General features: G+C 35.8%; 1 protein-coding gene across 1 annotated transcript in view; it reads right to left on the bottom strand.

Annotated features, from left to right (window-relative positions):
- The window catches only part of LOC121482114 (synaptosomal-associated protein 23-like), a 36,414-nt gene that overhangs the window by 9,476 nt on the left and 5,450 nt on the right, over positions 1–21,488 (bottom strand). The window lies entirely within an intron of this gene.

Genomic DNA, 21,488 nt, shown 5'->3' with positions numbered 1-21,488 from the left:
TAGATAAAAAAATATAGTATTTTGTTGTAATTTCTCTTTTAATTTAATAGAAAATGTGCAAAGAATGTGAACACTTTACAATAAAAGAAATTGACATGGAGCAAATACCGAAAAAGCATAGTCAATGATCTTCATTAAAATAATGCTTATTTATTTGAGGAAGCACTATATTTATTAAATACTTTTTGCCCTTTACAAAGTATTATCAGTTTAACTTTTTAAAACTTTTTTGTGGTTATTTTGTGATGCACAAAACTTTTTTATTGTGTAATACATTTTGTCATTTTATGTCTGGGTTTTATGGCATAATGGGAACTGTTTTCTACATGCCAAGTTTATTAAAAATAAATAAATACTTCAAATATTTCTACTTGGGAATTTTTTTGATTTATAAACATTTCCTTTTCTCTCTATATCCTCCAGTAATTTAAACAGTGTTATAATATTGTGTTCAGAAAAAGAGTAATAGCTTTTATATATCACTTACTATGTGCCGTAGACTCTTCTAAGACCTCTCATCTAAACACCCGTCATGATAAGCTCTGTTATTATCCTTGTTTCACAGATGAGGAAAGTAGGGCACAGAGTGATTAACAATGTGTCCAAGTTCATCCAATCAGTAGGGATGATGCTAGGATGGAAACTCAGGCACTTCCAGCCTAAAATCTCTAGGTAGGCTTTTTACTACAAGGTAATCACTGAAAGAATTTCCCTGTAAATTTGCTAATGTGCCACTTAGTTTGGAAAGCTGTATTATACGGACTTTCTCTGTGATTTGTAGTTGTAGGATCCTCCCACAGGATTTTTCTTAACCCTCTTTGAACACTGCTTTATTTAGGAACTCTTCTGAACATCTCATCAGGGCTGATGTCATGAGCACTGTGCCTGTCCGAGAGCACAGGTCCCTGAGCTTAAAAGGGTTGGTGTTTGGTTTAGTGCTATTCTGTCATCACAGGGATAATCATTTTCAAAAAGGGTCTCATATTTTCATCTTGCCCTGGACCTCACAAATTATTTAACTGGTCTTGTATATTATGTCTCATGGGTACTCCCAGGTCTTTGTTTTGTGAATGCTAGGAATCTGGTTTTCCACTTTCTTGTTTCTTTTAGATAATTATGGAGATAAAAGAAAAAAGCTGGTAATTCTGCCTTACCATTTTAAATCAAATCCAAAAAGTTTAAATAGTTTTTCTACAGTCGCAAAATCATAAGTGATAATTCAAGCCAGAGTGCTTTATTCCAGAGGCCTTGCTCTTTCCACTTCACTATGAAGCTGCTCTAAAAATAAAGATCTTATAGAATTTTAACAAATGGCCTTTTGGAAACATTAGCCAAATCAAAATAATATATAAAATGGAGTCATGATTTTGGGTCATGACAGTCTGAATAAACATAGATGTCTTTCTGCCCCACAAAACTGAAATATTGAATACATTAAAAGGTCAGAAATGATTACGCTTCTGAGCTTGAAATATAGACAGACAAAATCTTCCTATATACTAGAGAACAGAAGAACTAGCAGCTATGCAAGTAAGTGATACCTGACACTGCCCAGGTTCAGGATGTTGTCAGAATACATAATGAGGCCAGGGAGAGAGACTGGGATCCTACCCCTGGGAGAGGAATCTCAGATGGACTACTTAACATGAGGAAGCTCAGGTGCCTTCTCAGCACCTGGAGCCTCAAACAATATTCAGTTCTCATGGACCACAAAATCCTCATCTCAAAGCTAGGGAATTGGCAAGGAATCTTAACCCTGTTCTAGAGCTTTGTGTAGAAAAACAAAATGCTATCAATAAGAAACAGAAATCTCAAGCAATTTTACATTAAAGTTTGTAATCCCAATTTACAATGATTTTATTATGCATGAATCCTCAGGTCTCCAAATACCCTTAACAGATTTGGTTTAGAAGGAACATATTTCAACATAAGAAAGGTCATATATGACAAACACACAGCTAACATACTTAATGAAGAAAAATAGAAAGCGTTTTTTGTTTTTTATTTTTTGTTTTTTATAATCAAGAACAAGACAAGGGAGCCCACTCTCACCACTCCTACTCAACAAATAGCGTAAGTCCCAGTCAGCACAATTAGGCAAGACAAAGAAATAAAATGCATCCAAATTGCAAAGGAAGAAATAAAAATATCACTATTTGCTTATAATTGGATCCAATGTATAGAAAAATCCCAAAGAACCAGTCAAAAATCTGTTGGATTTAATTAAAATATTTTAGTAAAGTGTCAGGACACACAGAAAAACTGAGGAAACACAAGCAGAAAAATTAAATTGGATCCTTTTCTCACACCACTCACAAAATTTAACTTGAAATAGACCAAAGACTTACTTAAGCAAAGAGACCTGAGAAACAAAAAACCAACCTAGAATTTCACATTTAGCAGTTATCCTGTGAAAGAAACATAAAGATAGCTTTAAAAATTAACCAAAAAAACTGAGGAAATTGGTTGCTAGTGTAATTCTTTTATAAGAAATATTAAAAGAAGTTCTTCTTAGAAAAGGAAATTGTAGACAGGTGAGAAATTTGTATATACATACAGAAAGGAGGAGCGTTAGAAAAGGAATAAATAGGGATCCCTGGGTGGCGCAGCGGTTTAGCGCCTGCTTTTGGCCCAGGGCGTGATCCTGGAGACCCGGGATCGAATCCCACATCGGGCTCCCAGTGCATGGAGCCTGCTTCTCCCTCTGCCTGTGTCTCTGCCTCTCTCTCTCTCTGTGACTATCATAAATAAATAAAAAATTAAAAAAAAAAGAAAAAAAAAGAAAAGGAATAAATAAAGGTAAAATAAAATCTTATTTTTCTTATTCTTCATTAATATAAAAATTAAGTTTTTTCAAATAACAATTATAACAATGTATTTGGTGATTACAGCTTGTGGGCAAGTGAAATGTTTGACAGCAGTGTTATAAGGGATGGGAGAAAGAAATTGGGAATAACATGACATGTATACACTACCTGTGAATTTGTGTGGTGTTATTTGAAAGTGGTTTTAGGTTAGTTATAAATAGATATTGTAAAATCCAAGCCAACCACTAAATATTTTTCTTTCTTTCTTTTTAAAAATATTTTATTCACTTATTCATGAGAGACACGGAGAAAGAGGCAGAGACATAGGCAGAGGGAGAAGGAAGCTCCCTCCAGGGAGCCTGATGTGGGATTTGATCCCAGGACACGGGGATTACAACCTAAGCCAAAGGCAGATGCTCAACCACTGAGCAACGCAGGTGTCCCAAATATTTTTCTTACATGAGAAAAATTTTTATGACAGGAAAGGGAAGAATATTAAATTATATTAAATGGCCAATTAAAACTATAGATGGCATAAAAAAGTGGAAAAGGAAGATGAAGAACAGGGACAACAAACAAAAAATAGTTGTAAACATGATAGGCACTATTTATGAATAATCACTTGAATGTAGCTAGCCTAAATGCATTAATTAAAAGACAGAAACAGTCAAAGTGAATATAAAAAAAATACAAGTTTAACTTTTTCCACTTTAAAGATAGAGACACAGGGACACCTGGGTGTCTCAGTGGTTGAGCTTCTGTCTTTGGCTCACAGCCTGATCCCAGGTGCAGCATCTGGTGCAGGATCCAGTCCTGCATTAGGCTCCCTCTGCCTATGTCTCTGACTCTCTCTCTCTTGGTCTCTCATGATTAAATAAATAAAATATTTTTTTAAAGAGAGAGACACAGAAAAATTAAAAATAAATTGATGTAGAGAGATATACTACACTGTTAATTAAAGGAAAATTGGAATTACTATTTCAGATGAAACTGACTTCTGAGCAAGGAAAAATATCAAGGATAAAGAGGGACATTATCGTGATAGTAAGGTCAATTCTCCATGAAGATACACATCTTTGATGTCTACGTGTTAAACAACAGTATCAAAACATATGGGACAAAAACTAATAGAATTTCAAGATGATGTATACAAATCTAATATGATTAGAGACTTCAATACCCTTCTATCACTAATAGAGGGATTCAGCAGTCAGTAAGGAGAAAATCAGAAGAGATATAACTGAAATGAATGGCATCCTCAATCAATTGAATTTATTTTATATTCATTATATTTATCTAACTACAGTTGACACTCTCATACTCATCAAAATAGACCATAATCTGGCCATTAAAAATAACAACAACAAGACCTTAACAAATCTAAAAGAAAATAATTCATGAAAGTACTCTTAGACTACAGTGGAATGAAACTAGAAATTAATAACAGAAAGATAACAGGAAATTCCCAAAATATTTAGAAATTAAATAACACATTTATAAATGATAACAAATGGGGCAAGAAAGAAGTCTCAAAGATCATTTCAAAATGCATAGAACTTAATAAAAATGAAAATAGATTGAACTAAAATCTATGGGATGCACTGAAATAATGCTTGGAGGGAAATTTATAGCATAGTTACATATATTAGAAAAGAAGAAGATCTAAAATCAATAATCCTGGCTCTCACCTTGGGAAGCTAGACAAAATAGCTAGCAATATTTTAATCCAAAGTAAGCAGAAGAAAGAAAATAATACACAGTAGGCATGAAATCAATAAAATTAAAATAATAAACAATAGAAAAAAGAATCAAAATAAAAACTAGTTCTCAAAAAAACAGTAAAAGTGGTAAATCTCTAATCAGCCTAACCAACAGAAAAAGAGAGAAGACAAAAATTACCAATACTGCCATTGACAGAGGGGTACCACTACTGATGTCACTGACATTAAAATGACAATAAAAATTCAACATTTGAAAATCAATTCATGTAATCTATCAAATAAACAGAAGAAAGAAGAAAATTCATATAAGCATATCAATAAATATGGAAAATGCATTTGACAAAGTTAAAAGCATTGATTCATGTCAAAAAAAGGCTCTCAGTAAACTAGAAATAGGGTGTAAATTCCTCAACTTGATAAAAAAAAATCTACAAAATCTGTATAGCTAGCATCTTATCTAATGGTGAAAAACTAGATTCTTTTTCTTCAAAAGGTCAAGAACAAGGCAAGCTATTCCCTCTCACAACCCGTATTCTGTATCATACTGGAATGTTAGCTAATGTAATAAGAGAAGAAAGAAAATATAATTTATACAGATTTAGAAGGAAGAAATAAAATGGTCTTTGTTCACAGATCACATGGTTGTCTATGTAGAAAATCTGAAAGAATCATCAATGATAATAACCACAGCTCTTGGAACTAATACCAATCATAGTAAGGTTAAAAAATGAAAGGTTAATATATAAAAATCTATTGTTATCCTATATGTACTAGCAATATGCAATTGGAATTTGAAATTGAAATATACAACATCATTTACATTAGCACCAAAAAGTAAAATATTAGGTACAAATCCAATGAAATATGTGTAAAAACTATATGATGAACACTATACAACTCTGGAAATCTGAAAAAAGAAACCAAAGAACCAAATAAATAGATAGTCCATGTTCAGTGATAGGGGGACTCAAAATCGTTTAGTTGTCTGGCCTCCCAGCTTGAGCTATAAATTCAACACAGTCCTAGTCAAAATGCCAGAAAGTTATTTTGTGAATATTGACAAGCTAAATCTAAACATTATACATAAATGCAAAAACCCTGAATAATCAACATAATATTGAAACAGAACAAAAATGAAGGATGTAATTAATCTAAAGACTTATTATAGATAGTGTGTTACTAGTGAAAGAATCAACAAATCGATCAATAGAACAGAATGGAAAGCTCAGAAGTAGACCCACACAAATATACTCAATGAATCTTTGACAAAGGAGCAAAGGCATTTCAATAGAGAAATAATAGTCTTCTTTTTTTAAAAAAAATAAAAATTTTATTTTTCCTTACTCATGAGAGACAAAGAGAGAGTCAGAGACTAGGCATAGGGAGAAGTAGGCTCCTTATGGGGAGTCTGAGGTGGGACTTGATCCCAGGACCCTGGGATCATGACCTGAACCAAAGGCAGGTGCTCAACCATTGGACCACCCAGGTGCCCCCCAAATAACAGTCTTTTAAGTAACAATAGTAGAATATTTTAGATATTCTAGAATACTAGGATATCTTTCTACAAAAAAAAAAATTGATCTAAGCACTGACCTAAAATCTCTCAAAAAATTAATTTAAATGGGCCACAAACCTAAATGTAAAATGTAAAACTAAGAAAAATACTGGAGACAACATATAAGCAAACTTGGGTATGACTTTTAGATACAGTAACCAAAACATTCTCCACAGAAGAAAAAGAATAGTAAGAGTTAATTATAGTTAAAATCTTCTGCTCTGCAAATGTCACTGCTAATGGAATGAAAAGACAAGTTATAGACATGGTAAAATATATGCACAATACATATCTGATAAAGGTTTTTTAAAAAGGTTATATTTATTTATTTGAGAGAGAGAGAGAGAGAGAGCTGGGCAAAGGGGCAGAGAGAGAGAGAGAAAGAGAGAACGAGAGAGAGAAGCTGACTCTGCTCAATGGAGAATCCCACAGGACCCTGAGATCATGACCTGAGCTGAAGACAGATGCTTAATTGACTGAACCACCCAGGCTCCCCTCTGATAAAGACTTTATCTATAATAGCAAAACAAACAGTCACAAAACCTCTTAGAAATATACGCTGATAGGAAAACCTGACTAAAAAATGGACAAAAGATCTAACCACCCATTTCACCAAAGGGGAGGGATAGATTGTAAGTAAATATAAAAAGAGGCTAAATTGTCCATGCCATTAGAAAATTGCAAATTATAACAAAATTTGATATGACTACTCATCTATTAAGATGCCTAAATCCAAAACATTGAACTAACCAAAGCTTGAGAGGATGTGGAGCCACAGGAACTCCCATCATTGCTGATGGGACTGCAAAAGATACAGCCACTTTGGAAGGGAGTTTGGTAGTTTTTTTACAAAGCTAAACAATCTAAATACCTGTTATACATTGAATTGCACCCTTCCCCCCAAATTACGTTGAAATCTGAAACCTCAGTACCTCAGAATGTGGCCTTATTGTGAAATACAGTGTTTATAGAGATAATAAAGTTAAAAGGAGGTCACCGTATTAGGATCTAACCCAATATGAGTAGTGTCTTTATAAAGACCAACAGACAGAACACATTAAGAGGACAGTGAAGTTGGAGGGTCGGAGTGGCTCTTTTACAAACCATGGAGCATCAAAGACTGCAGACAAACTACCAGAAATTCAGAAGAGCCAACAAGGATCTTTCCCCTGAAGGTTTCAGAGAGAGTACATCCCTGACCCACCATGATTTCAGACTTGGAGCTCCCAGAATTGTGTAATAATAAATTTCTCTTGTCCTATACCACCTGTTTCATTAGAATAGAATTCAAGAGCAAGTCTAAATAAAGACATATTCTGGAAAAGACTGTATGTAGGTTTACCTCAGATAGACTCTTCCTGAAAGAATTACTAAAGGATCTATATTTCAATCAAAAGTGAATTGAACCCAGTAGGCAGGAGTGGGATGCATGGAGAAATGTGCCTAAATATTAGAAACTCTCTAAATCAAAAGTCTCAATGTTTCAAGCTTGTTTTCTTAACATAACAGTAGGAGCCCTTTCTTTTGTGTTCTTGTTCTTTCAAAGTAATAAATCCAGTGTTTCATTATTAAAAAAAAAAAAAAGGCAACACAAAATTTTACAGGTCTAGAATTTATTGGTCCTTGGACATGTGAATATAAAAACTTGATAAACCAGTGGTTAGTTTCCTATATGACTAGATACTATCAAGTTTATATTAAATTTCTTTGAAAAATAGAAACTATCCAGGACATTTTATTTGAGAAGTTTTATAAAGCCCAACATTGGTGTCTCATTTTGTGATAAATCCCAGTTGCTTTTGATTTAATCTAGAACAGGGAGATATCGAACAAGGCAAAATATCATTCAAATATGTGTGTCCATTCATGGATACTGTCACATCATGCCTGCAATTTCCGCCCCGACTGGCTTAATGTGACAAACTAGGGATGGGTCCTAATTGTCTGGGCATACTAATGATAGCAGACAAGGTACTCAACTTGGGTCAATTGGGCAGCGTGTTGACTCATTTTCTTTGGCACAACAAAAGACTTGTCACGAATTAACAGAAGGCAGTCATAAAGAGGCTTCTTCACAGATGTGCTTGCATATGGGTTGAACAGCACACATTTAAAAATACTTTAATTATTATCTAGCACAGCAAATTAATTGCTCTGGAGCCATGAGGACATCTTGGAGGCGGAAAATGCATGGTGAGTTGTAAAATAATTTGCAGTCCCCCTCCAGCGCTTCCCTAATGAAGATGCTTTCGCAGGTGCCCCTATAAATCTCCGCTTCCTAGTGGTTACTTCAAAATCAGCCCTGGTCTGAAAAGGGTCATATGCTCATGTGCCAGAGATTTGTTTTTAATCTAATTTATTTTAAACCAATTTAGCCATTGTAAGCTCACATTATCAAGATTTATCTTCAAAGTCTGAATGAGGCACTATAAATTATCTCTTAAAGGTCTAGGAAGAAAGAAAATTAGGAACAAAAACACGAGAAAAAGAAGAGGAAAAAGTGCGATGGGTTTTGCAAAGGTCACCTGTTTGGAGACGTGATTAGTTCTGGCTCCACTATTAAGTCTGTAGTAACAGTTCCCTGGAAATACCTCCAAATTTCTTTCTATTCAGTCTTTGTATGATGTGTCATGAATGAATAATACCACTCCCTTAGCCATTCCATAGCAGGGAGTTAGTAATCAAAGAAAAACACTCTGGAAGTACACAGTATCATATGAAGATTATCATTGTAATTATTTTGCTAATTAATATATCTCTTAAGTGTTTAAATTTTCCAGTGGTTTCATAGCAATAACAGCCATCATTTTTCATTATTTGATTTCAGTGAATGCCTTTCCATTGTTTGCACAAGGGCTCCCACACAAATACAAACACACAACACACACAACACACACAATAACATACACAATAGCTTCCCACTCTCACCAACCCATTAACTCGCCTCCTAGCTTGCTCTGTAGAGAAAGTTGGTATTTAGAAGGCAGAAAGGGAGAAGTTTCTTTAACCAATCAGATGAGAAAAGGCAGAATTGGAATAACTGTACAGAAGGCAGAAAAGTCAGAGAATAAGACAAGCTGAAAAGCTGATGGTACCTAGTGAAGAATTGCACGCCTCCTTCACTTCGATATCAGCAAGGTTTCATAGAGTAGAAGTCATGACTCAAAAGACAGAAAAAATGGGCACCTGGTGGCTCAGTCGGTTAAGCATCTGCCTTTGGCTCAGGTCAGGATCCCAGGGTCCTTGGATGGAGCCCCATGTCTGGCTACCTACTCAACAGAGAGTCTGCTTCTCCTTCTCCCTCTGCCCCTTCCCATTCACTCTGCTCTGTCTCTTTCTCTCTTTCTCAAAAAACATAAATAAAAAATCTTTTTTTTAAATGGCAGAAAAATTATCCTATACTGACTTATTCTTGGCCTTAAAAGGTTCAGAAAAATACAACTGTATCAGATCTTAGCAAAAGTACTTAGTGAGCTGACTGTGGCAGTGGTCAGTGGTGGAAGCAGAATTTCTGCAGGAGTGTGGGTTTGGGTGTTGGGGAATGGAGTTGTGAGGTAGGGCTTTGGTGGTAGGAGTTGAAACAGTTTTTAGTAGAATGTTAGATAAGATACAGAAAACATAATCTGTCAATGTTAAAGAAAAGATGCATCTCAAAATCTGAGATATATATATGCAGGCAAGGGGGGTTAGGAGGTGGACAGGACATTTCAGGGCCCTGGAGTCGCACAGAAACATATCTATGTTTCCCTGTAGTTTGCATGTTTTTCTTTTGTCAAAATGATTAAAGAAGACAATTTAGATACTACAAACATTGATGCTTCATGAAATGTCAGTCTCATAGAACTGTGTGGCAAGCTTTTCTAGAAAAAATGAATAAGGAATAAGGAAAAGAAAAACAGAAAGTGAATAAGACACATGGAAGAGAAAAATGGAAAAGAAATAAGGGACAAGGGAATAAGTATGAAGCTGAGAGTCAGCTTGGCCTTCAGGGATTGGCTGATGGGGTATACCATGTGGTCAGGTCAAGCACAGCATTTATAGGGGCATGAAAATTATATAAGTTGCAGTTTACTGATGTAGCATCCTGGGCAGGAGGGGTTCCATCTAGAGTCTAGAAATTTATTTCAACACTTCCAAAGTCCTTATACCTGGAACTCTTCCTTGAAGGAAGCCTTTCGTTTCAGGAGGCCTCTGCCAATGTGTGCAGAGATTGGAAACTGACCAAGAGTATATGTCCCCGGGGAGCAATCCTTAGCCAATGACTGAGCAGCAGCAAGAAAAAAAGTTCACTGATCATGCCTTACATCAGGTCACACACAGCAGAGCTGGATCTACCTCTGTACACATCAGCCAACATCTACCCTGGCTTGACTTCTTTCTCTTCCCTGTTCTGCTCTCCTGGTCCCCCAAGAGTTTCTCCTTCAAAAATTCCACTAGCAAATCTCTTGCTCAAGGATTGTCCTCCTGAGCATCTCCTTCTAGGTGTCTGAACCTAAGACAGAGGTGACATTGCTCAGTTTCTCTCCTTGGAGCCTCTACTGTTCTATACAGGGGATCTCCTAACCACATCCAAGATCACACTCCGTGTGCTAGCCACACTAGTGTCACATCATCTACGGAACTGGCAGCAGACAGGACCTGTGATGATAATCTTTATGTGTCAACTTGGCTGCACCACAGTATCCAGATATATGGTTAAATGCTATTATGAATGTTTCCATGAGGGCATTTTAGGCGAGATTAAGGTTTATATTGAGGCACTTTGTGTCAAGCATATTGCTGTCTCCAACGTGGGTGGGCCTCATCCAATCAGTTGAAACCCTAGATAGAACAAAGACTGACCTTTCTAAAGCAAGAAAAAATTCTGGCAGTAGCCTGCTTTTGGATTTGACCTATAACATTGGTTCTTCCAAACTCTTACAAACTGCCAAACTGCTTTGTAGATTTTGAACTCTGGATTTTAGATTTATCTTGAAGGGCCCTATTACAGAGCATATAACTGTTCAGTAACTTCGAAATTAGTGATGCCTCATGGATTCTTTTCAGTAGGAAATAATTTATTAATGGGCAACACAAACAATATTTTCTCCATACAATGAAATCTGACCTTCTGTAGAGAATGCTTGTTTCATATTTTAAATATTTTGAAGAATTCTAGAAAATCAGAAATCAGCAGCCCTGGGTCTGGTTGTCTGCGGGAAGTTCATGAAGGTTAAAAAAGAGTTTATACCTATAGATGTGTCTTCTTCTTAACTATGAGATTGGCTTTTCAAATACTTTTTGAGGCTTATTCTTCCAGGGTTTTCTTAATATCTTAACACCTTAGATATATCCACATGTAAGATTCCTCTTCTAAGAGCTTCTCCCGAAATTACTAGTAAATTGGGGAAATCTTCCTTAGCCTTATTGCTTCTTCTCAACATCTTCCAAAACCCATTACCTTCTGGAAGCACCAGGGGCTAGATTCCCCCCAGGAATGTCCACTATAGGCAGGACACAGATTAAAGGAAATTCTGAGCTTTTGTCCCTACAAGGATTTCCTTACCTCTTATTTGGTTATACAGAATCATTCATTTTACATCATCAGAGTTTATCTTAAAACAAAGGCAAACAAATATATCATTAAGTGTTAAAGTTCTAACACTGCCTCGCTTCCATTCCACACCACATTTCCCAATACAAGCATTATCATTCAGTCTTCTTGAGCAGGATGTACAAAATCCTTAAATTGTAGTATTTTAAAGGTCACTAAATATCATTAAAACTGACTCCTTCGTTTAAAAAGGATTCTCGGGGGATCCCTGGGTGGCTCAACGGTTTAACGCCTGCCTTCAGCCCAGGGTGTGATCCTGGAGTCCCAGGATCAAGTCCCACATCAGGCTCTCTGCATGGAGCCTGCTTCTCCCTCTGCCTGTGTCTCTGCCTCTTTCTCTCTGTGCCTCTCTTGAATAAGTAAATAAAATCTTTAAAAAAATAAAAATAAATAAAAAGGAGGCTTAGAAGTGTTCCCTGACTGGAAATTACCTAGCTAATTAGTGGAAATTACCTAGCTAATAAGTGGAAAAACCAGTAGAACTAAAGTGATTATCTTTCCAAGAAAAATTTACTTTTTTCTAAAATTTCTGACTTGCTGAGGTATAGTTGATATATAATAGGAAATTCCAGTGTCCTAACCTATCAAAATGTCAGCTTTGCTTGTTTGCTTTTCTTTTAAGTGTATTTTATTCTTCTATAAAAGGATAATTATCTTAAATCCAATAGTGGGAACATTTTAGGCTGCAACCCCCACCCCATTACAACCATCATGAACCTTCATGCTTCCGTGTGATGTTTCATAACAATGAGTAGAAATGAAGCAACTTATATCAAAAAAATTCTCAAAGGATTCACTTTCAGTGATTTAAAAAAAAACACAAGTTAATCTCTGGCAATTAAGAGACCTTTAAAGTGCAGTTAATTGAATGATAAGCTTTGTGGCCAATTAACTGTTCACAGGTATTTAGGCAAATTGCCATTTTAATGTCCTTCAGGTTCTAATACGTAGTCACCCACCCCATGTACACACAGGAACCGTGGTGATCAAAGTCTATTTCAGCATTTTGGACAGTCTTGCTCTTTAAGAATTGCTAGTTCTTTGAAAAAGGAGTGAAGAATTTATCTCACTGTTTTGTTTTCCAGACATAGCCCTCAGTCTGATCTCTTACATACTGAGGTGACAGCCACCCACAAAATACGGAGATGAGTGATTGATTAGCTATAGAGACTGCTCCCCAGAGTGAGCAAGGCAGCTAAAGAAACTGAACTAGACGGAATCCGTGATGAATGCCAGACATGAAAAATATCCATATCTCTTTTCTGGCTGATAAATCTAAAAACTGTCCACAGAGGGAAAAAAGTGCAAATATTTAAAAAAAATAATAAGTCTTAAGAATGTAAATTTACAAGAAGAGAAATATTACCACACAACTAAATGTATTAACTTCATGTCGTTCCTTCATATCTGCTTATATTTTTTGGGGGGATGACTTGACAATATCCCCCGCAGCCCCCAGGCATTACAGATGGTAATGGGAAGGGATCTTGTTATGTGGTTCCCACATCAAAGCTCTGGGTTTGGTGAATATCAATTTTCTTTCACAGGATGGAGGTAAAGATTTAGGCAGAAAGATGTTTTATTTTGGTCATCAACACCTGCATTGTGGGTATAATACACTCCAACCAGACCTAACTGAAGCTGTGCTAGACCTGACAAGTGGATCTTTTGAACTGTGAAGATCATAATTTGGGGAGATTTAAAAATACTGTTACCACGTGGCAAAGATGCATACCAATTTGTAGCAATTGATGCCAAATCTACAGATGACAAAACTCATCTGTTCCAAAAGTTAAAATTTAATCTGATTTTATCATCTAAGGTCTATTTGGGAAAAAAGGGTGATGAAATACAACCACTAACTTACTGTTTGTTAATGAAACCCCATGATTTATTCTAAAAGAATACATATTTCAGCTTTTCCTTATGTATTTATTATAGGTCTAGACAGCAAAGACATTAATAAAATCCAGTGCTACTAAGTGCCAATTCTAACCCCTCTCTACACTGGGTACAAGAGACAAATACAAGGGCACGCTACATCTGAAAGGGGACTTTCAGAAACTATTGTGTTAACAGGAGAAAATGATCAAAGAGCTCATCTGAGTAAATTTTCAGTTTTCTCCAAGTATTTATATATTTTTTCAAACTGAGACTTCATTAAATTATCCTATTAATTGAAGTCTTTAAGGTAAAATGATAGACCTAAAGAGAAGCAAGTGTGATATTTTCCTAAGGATTGTCATTATTAAACCAATATTTTTACTGAAGAAAAATTAATTTAAAGAAACAAGTCCTGGATTATCTTAAAATTTTATGTTATTAGAGAATCATAAAATAGTGAAATTAATAAATATGCATTAAGAAGGCCAACTTCATTAATAGACATGTTTTCCTTAAATCCTTCATAGTAGGCAATCAGTGCATATTTCTTGAATGTTAATATATATTAACTGTCTTTACCACTAAGACTTCGGCTGTGTGGTCGGGAGGCATATCTCACAAGTTATATAAAATATTGTCAAATGAGGGGGAAAAATGAATTGGGAGAGCAGAAATGAGTGTGCATTCCTTACCAGATGATGTAATATAAGCCCTATGGACAAGACGTAACTTGAGTTGGACTAGAACCCTCCGGTTACAACTAAAATAGCTATTAAGAAATGAAGGGAAATCAGAGAATATTCTGTAAATTAAGATATAAAAATATATTTCAAATTTATTCATTTATAAATATGAATACTTAGAAATAATGGCTTAATTAAAAATGCTTCCTAGAAATTCACACACTGCTATGTATATACAAACATTAAATTACATGTGTGAAATGTAAAAGAATAATATCTTTCTGTAGCTTTCCTCTGAATACACATTCATTTTCCTACAAGTAATACCCTGAATGAATGTAAATAAATGACACTTTCATCCATCTGCTAATTTGAGCATTCATAGGAAAAGGAAAGAAAATTAAATTTTATAGAACTAGTGCCAATGAATTTCTGTTGCCGTTCCCATTTCAGTGGATGGCTGACAGTCCCCTCAGCCAGCTATTCTGGGCTGAGGATACTAATCCTCTAAACACCTGCATTTTTCACACTTAAGTTAGCTGAAAGATCTAAATTTGAAAATTATTATTCCTGAGCAGAGAAAATATTATTTCTCTATTTTAAAAGCCAATGATTTTTTTAAGGTAAGGATATGGATACTGTTCTTTCAACTGCCCTTAAATTTAATGCTGACCCTATACTCACCTAATAAATAAAAGGTATTTATTTAGTGGCTGAGCTGATGGCCCCTGAATCATGGATAAAGTAGGTGATAACATGTGCAAACATCATCATTGATACAGCCCCAGTTATAGCACCAGCTGGGCTGAATCGCAAATAAAGCCTTCTGAATTTAAAAGATCCTGGTGACCCTTCACAAAACACACTAACATATTCAATTCAGTGTATTGTTAGTAATACCTACCATGTGCCTGGACCATGCAAATTCTGGTACAAGGAAAGGTTACAACACAGGACTGATGCACTTCACATTTATAGAGAAATGGTGAACTTAGGAAGGAATCATATATCTTCTACTGCTCTGTCCCTCCCTACACATGCACAGCATCTGTTAAGTATAGAAATGGTGCTTGCCACAATCATGCAAAATAATATACAAAAATACATATGTGTAGATATATGTATTATCTATATTAAATATGTATTAAGCAGTATGTATGTATATATATATATACACACCTCCTCACCTGTGTGAGGTGTGTGTGTGTGTGTGTGTGTGTGTGTATGTATATATATCCTCACCCTCTATTATTCCTCTGGATCCTGCTGCCCTCCAAAATCTAGGCTTCAGAAGAGCTGAATAGCATGTACTTTTTGAAAGTGCAAAATGTTCTATGTGTTCTGTCTTTGGCATGAACTGCTTTTAGTAGGAGCAGCAGGAGCAGCAGAAGCAGCAGCAGAGTTTATTGATACACCTCTCCACTCCCTCTGCTTCACTCGAGTAACTGCTGCTCTCATCTTTCAATTCGACTAAGGTCTAGGTTTTATTTTTGTCCAATGTGATTCTCACCCAGAAACAGGTCAGCATCCTTAATGTAGCATGTGAAAATTCAAGGATACATTATTTGTTGGCCCAATGATTGGGGAATGCCATTGCCATTTAGTAAGCATGGAGCAGAGCTGCTAAATGCATTGTACTGTCCTGTACAACAAAGAACGGCCTCTGGATGTGGCCGTTCCACAGAAGGACCAGCATCCACAGACCTCTCTCGGGCTGAGACATCAAAATGAATTTATCCTGATCTCCTTTACTTCCTGGCATTTAGTTGACTTTCACTAAATGTGTGTAGAATAACCCAGTAAATGGAGACATTTTCTGGCCAACCCAGTCCTTCATAGTGTGCTGGGTGTCTTAGACTCTACAGGCATGAGGTGTTTATCCTTGTAGTTATCTCTCTCTCTCTCTCTTTCTCATCTATCTATTAAGAGAGACTCCAGAGAAAAAGCAGATGCATTTAGGGATGCATGTACTTTGTACCTGAAATTCAGAAATGTTTCTTCAGCACTAATTCTGCGACAGACACTTTTTCTAAGTACTTGGGAGAGCCAATGACAAAGCAGATAACATTTGAGATCAGTATTTATGCATCTTGTTTGATTGCTGGGCACCATAAAGAGCCAAATATTACAGTACTGCCTGAGCTTCACTGAACTCTTCTCTAATTATTCAAGTTTGATGTAAATATCTCACTTTTGAGTCCCCACAGCACCTCATGCATCCTCCTGTCACAGAGTTTCATATTTAAACTGTTTCATAGCAGAACTTCTTTATCTGATGAAATCCACCCTTATATCTTGCTGTGCTAAGCCAGTCCTCAGACAATTCAAGCAGTGGGAGAATAATGAGTTCTTTACATATGGCAAGGATGGGGGGTGGGGGGAAGAGAGGTTTGGTTCTGTCTTGTACAATTGACTGCAACTGTATTAAAATCTTCACTTATGAGTCCAATAAATACTTTGTGTCCCATCAGTGACCTAAACTAAACTGGATTTTGCCCAATAGATTTTCAGAACATTCCCTATTTTTGACAGAAATAATTAGAGGTCAATGTGATTTTAAAAGATTTCTGGATTAGTAGACTTTAGAGTTTCCCAAACATGTTTTCTGATATACTCTGTAGACTTTAGAATTTAGAGTCAAGTAGATTTGGGTATAAATTATGATTCAGATCTTGGCTTTGTGATCTTGAACATATGATTCAACCCAACCGATGAGTTTCTGTTTATGTAAAAAATGTGAATAATGTTTCATCATTGAAGTAGGCTGGAGGTAGTTCTTGGCTTTAGGTTTTAGTCAAGCTAAGACTTCACAGAAAATATAAACTTGTGCATTAATATCTAACATGCCACATTATTCTTAAGGCTGTGATTGATTGATAGAAATAACTATGAGCTGCCTTGAAATTCTAAAATGATATTTATATCATTTTATATAGCTAAATGACAAAAATATCTAAAATGATAAAATAATATTAGCATTATATTTAAGCCATGCTGTGGAATAAGTCATGAAATAGCTATTTAGGAGCTCAATTTCTTGCTTAACTTTGTTTTTTTATGAAATACTATAAGATCAGTTTCTTATATACCTTTGAGATACACAATGGCCATAATTGCTGACTTCACTGACCATTAGAAAACACTTTTAATTAAATATGACTAAATATATATCCTAGTACCTGAGTTAACTTCTTCATGAAAAATGGAAGCAACTGTTTGTATATATATATATTTTTTCCATATATATATCCTAGTCTGACCAAGTCTGAGTCATGGCTCTGTTAATCCTAGTTGTGTGATGCTGAACAAGACATTTAATCTCTTTGTGCCTCAGTTTCCCTCTCTGTCAATTGAGGTAATGACAGTAAGTAGCTAAATCATAGTATGCTGTTAGAATAAAATACAGAGTACTTAAAAGAGTACCTGACACATAGTAAATTCTCATTACTTTCTAATGACCCCTCATTTTGTGGTCTTTCTGCAAATGTTTTAGAAAGATCCACAAATGCATTTTGGAAATCCACAGTCCTCATAGCCTTTACTTTGCCCTGATTTGACTTGCTTTGGTCTAGGTGCAAGTTATCATCAACAAAAATAAAGAATACATGCTTTATTTGTGTGTTCTCAAGATCTAATGAAAACATTATTTGAAGCACATAAAATAGTGCTTTATGCATCAGGATTATACACTTTTAAAAAAAAGAAAGAACAGAAAACCAATTTCATCAATCCCCTCTTTCTTGCTTGCTTTCGACATTTTCTCATTAGACTGGCACAGCCTCACCACTGAATGTCGTTCCATTTTTCTATTATTCATTTTTGACCATGCCCAGTGGCGGATACTGATATCTACCCAGTTTATTTAAGAAAGGAGACAGAGGTCAGGAAAGTGCTGTGCTCAATAGCATAGCTGGATTATTCTGAGGGCCCACCAGCACCCAGTTACTTTTAGGATAAAAGATTTCTCTCCACTTACATGTTCACTCTTAGTCTTCCACAACAACAATACAACATGGGCAGGAAAGGGTAGGGAAGAAACAATAGGAACAGATGGGTCCATGTTCCTCTGTTTTCAGTTTTTGCCTTGGTTGATTTTCAGCGTTCCAAATCTAGAAGTTGTTGGGTCAAATTTTTCATTTAAGCCATTGAAAAGAAATTATATTGAATAACTTTACCCTCCTACTATGCCTACCTATAAGACTGATGAGGAGTGGGTGAACTGAATGCAGAACTTTCTGGTAAGCATATACCTGTGTATATTCAAGCTCAGAGTGGAGAAGCTACATGATTGACTTCCACTAGCAATTCATATGGTGGAGCAGTGGGTTGATTTGCTGTGATGTGGTCAAATAAAACATGTGTGATTTAGGTAGGCAGACCTGTCAAGAGAGAAAACTAGTTTGGAGAGATTTAATTGCTGTCAGGATTGAGTGAAAGAACAGAAATGAGCAGGTGTTTCACTGGCTTAGAGAATGCTTTAAGACATGCTATCTTTACTGCCTGTTTTCTGGAAAGAGGAAAGTAGGTCCCATGGGTTAATTGACTGGCTAATCTATCAACTGCTAATCCCACTTCTTTTATCATCACCCTTTTTGCATAAGTCCCTGGTTAGAGATAATTGAAGTGGACCAGGCAGGCACTTGACAAAAACTAGAAAGGAGAATTCCAAGTGCATTAGTCAGGGCTGTTCTAGTTTGCAAGTGATAGAAACCCAACTTGAACTAATATAAGCTAAAGGGAGAATTTACTGGCTCATTGGGTCTGTGCTGGACATCTTATATGTGCCACACTTGGTTCATCCCTGCCTTTTTCTATCTGCTCTGTCTTTAGGATGCTGACCCATGTGAATTGTATCAATGAGACTCCGTGTTCTTTGGCCTCTTGTTTCGACACTGGCAGGATATTATAAAGATAAGGAGAGTGAGGTCAGAGTACTCCTTGCATCACCTGGTTTTGGCTATATTCCCCTGTGCAAAGGTTATAGCTACTGCCATAAAGCTTTCTCTATAAAATTTTCTTTCTGCTTTCTGGTGATCTTTCCCTCCTTTTGCTCCTTCAGGACTGAATAAGAGAAGCAATGGTTTTCCCTGCTTACCATTCCATGTCTTGTGCTTTCCCTGGTCCCTTTGTAAATAGCCCCTTGATTAAGATTTCCTCAATTACCTACCTTGAAGGAAGGATATTTTACCTGTTTGTATCTTAACTGGTATTACCTTCAGGTAAGAATCAAACAACTCGAACAATTGAAAGTCAGGGATATAGTTGTGCTTTGGAATATCTACAGCCAGAGACCAAAAGTTACCAAAAATTGAATTGTGTTATTTCTCTTTGTGGTACAGGCTTCATTATATTTCACTGGGAAAAAAAATAAAGCTGGACTTTCCCAAGAAGGAGAAAAAAGAAACACCAATGTTAAAACTGGGGTCCCAAAGTCTTGCAGCTTCCTTTACTAGTGTGAGTGGCTCTATTTCTGAGCTCCATTTTGAAAAATACTGAGTGACAGAGTGTGAGGTGACCTCTCTATCTTTCTTGATGAATCAAATTTGACATGGCTCCATATAGATCCAAATAGGACTCTTCCCAGACCTAATGACTGGAGTAGTGGCAAAAGCAATACTCAAAAGAAAGTAGATGTTTTTTACAAAATGAAAATAGCATATAAAACAAAAGACAACCATTATATCAAGGGTACATATTTTTCTCCTGTTTGGGGAAGAAGTCAAACGTAATAAATAAGCTTTACTAACAGGCAAAAAGTTTACAGGGAAAGGTGTATCATGCTCCAAGTTGCAGGGCCTTTCGTTCTTGGGCCAAGAAATAAACAAACAAACAAACAAATAAATAAACCTATCTTTCCATTACTATATATATTTATAATGCCAAAGATACAGTGGAAATGATCAATATCAAAGTTCTCTATGTGGCTAAAGTACAGCCAATAGGTGACTTTACTCTCTCTTTATTTTTTCTTTACAGTTATTAGAGAAGCTAATATCTAAATTAGCCAATGAATAGATGGCTAGAGGCCATTATGAATTATAGTATATTGCAAGTACAGGAAATACAAACCAATAAGCGACTGTTGATGGATTCTGTTCTCACCTGGAGAGCACAAATTGAGATTCCATCCTTGCTCATACTTGCACAGTCGTATACTTCTGACTAGTGTAACAAAAGTGGCCATTGGTAGGTATTTGATGAGACCTGAGAATCTGCCAAAACAACATCTCAGGGATTCCATATCTAATGGCTAGACACCATTGTTATTACGAGGGGTAATATAGACTCTCTTTTTTATGGAACAGTAATATTTGCTTTTAGCAAAGCCATAAAGGAGAGAAGTGATCACATCATGTATGGGGAAAATATATATTAGGAGAGAAATGATGACATCTGTCTTTTGAATAAAGATGGGCCCCTGTGCTAACACATAGGAAGGTACAGAAATCCATACTAAAGCTCTGCATTATCATTTTAGTAAGTCCCCGCAATTCAGCTGGGTCCTGTGCTCATCTTAGAAATGCACTAGGAAAGACCAACCAAATATTAGTTCCTCTTTTGAGAACTTATAGGAGACATCTTATTAGTCCTTATAATAGTCCTGGAATTTGAGTATTATAACTATGTTCATTTTCTATATGGGGAGCCTGAGGCTTTGAAAAATTAAGTAAATAGTCAAGTTCATATAGACAGTGGTGGAGCTGGGTTTGGACTCATTCTTTTTGATTAAAGAATCTATTTAAGAGTCATACCACTTAAATGCTATATATGATTCACACCATGCATAGCAAATTAGTTTTAGGTTAAAATTACCAAGATGATGCCTCTCTTGGGATACTTCATGGTAAATAGATAATACACTCACCTAAACGATTTATGCAGCCCCAGAAATCTGATTTTGCTTATTCACCTGGTGCAGATGCACCTTTCTCTATTATGCTAATAATATCTTAGATTCTGTGATTAATATATAAATTCAGAGTGCCAATACATTCGTTTACAATGAAAAAAGTATTGTGTTACGTGACCTTGAAGATACACAGCCAAATAGTAATAAGAAAAGTGATGTTGACCATGGAATTAGAATTATATAAATTATAAAGAAAATAGAATGTTTATTGATACACAGATAAAATAGTCTGATTAATCTATTTACCCAGTAAAGTGATTTTTCCAATGACACTATTTTTCTATAAGCTTATTGGATAGATTTGGTCAATATTCACATATGTGGCTCTTTTTCAC

This window comes from Vulpes lagopus, chromosome 24 (assembly GCF_018345385.1).
Source record: "Vulpes lagopus strain Blue_001 chromosome 24, ASM1834538v1, whole genome shotgun sequence".
NCBI classification, from domain to species: domain Eukaryota; kingdom Metazoa; phylum Chordata; class Mammalia; order Carnivora; family Canidae; genus Vulpes; species Vulpes lagopus.
Note: the sequence above shows the minus strand (reverse complement) of the source record. Positions and strands in the feature narration are given on the sequence as shown.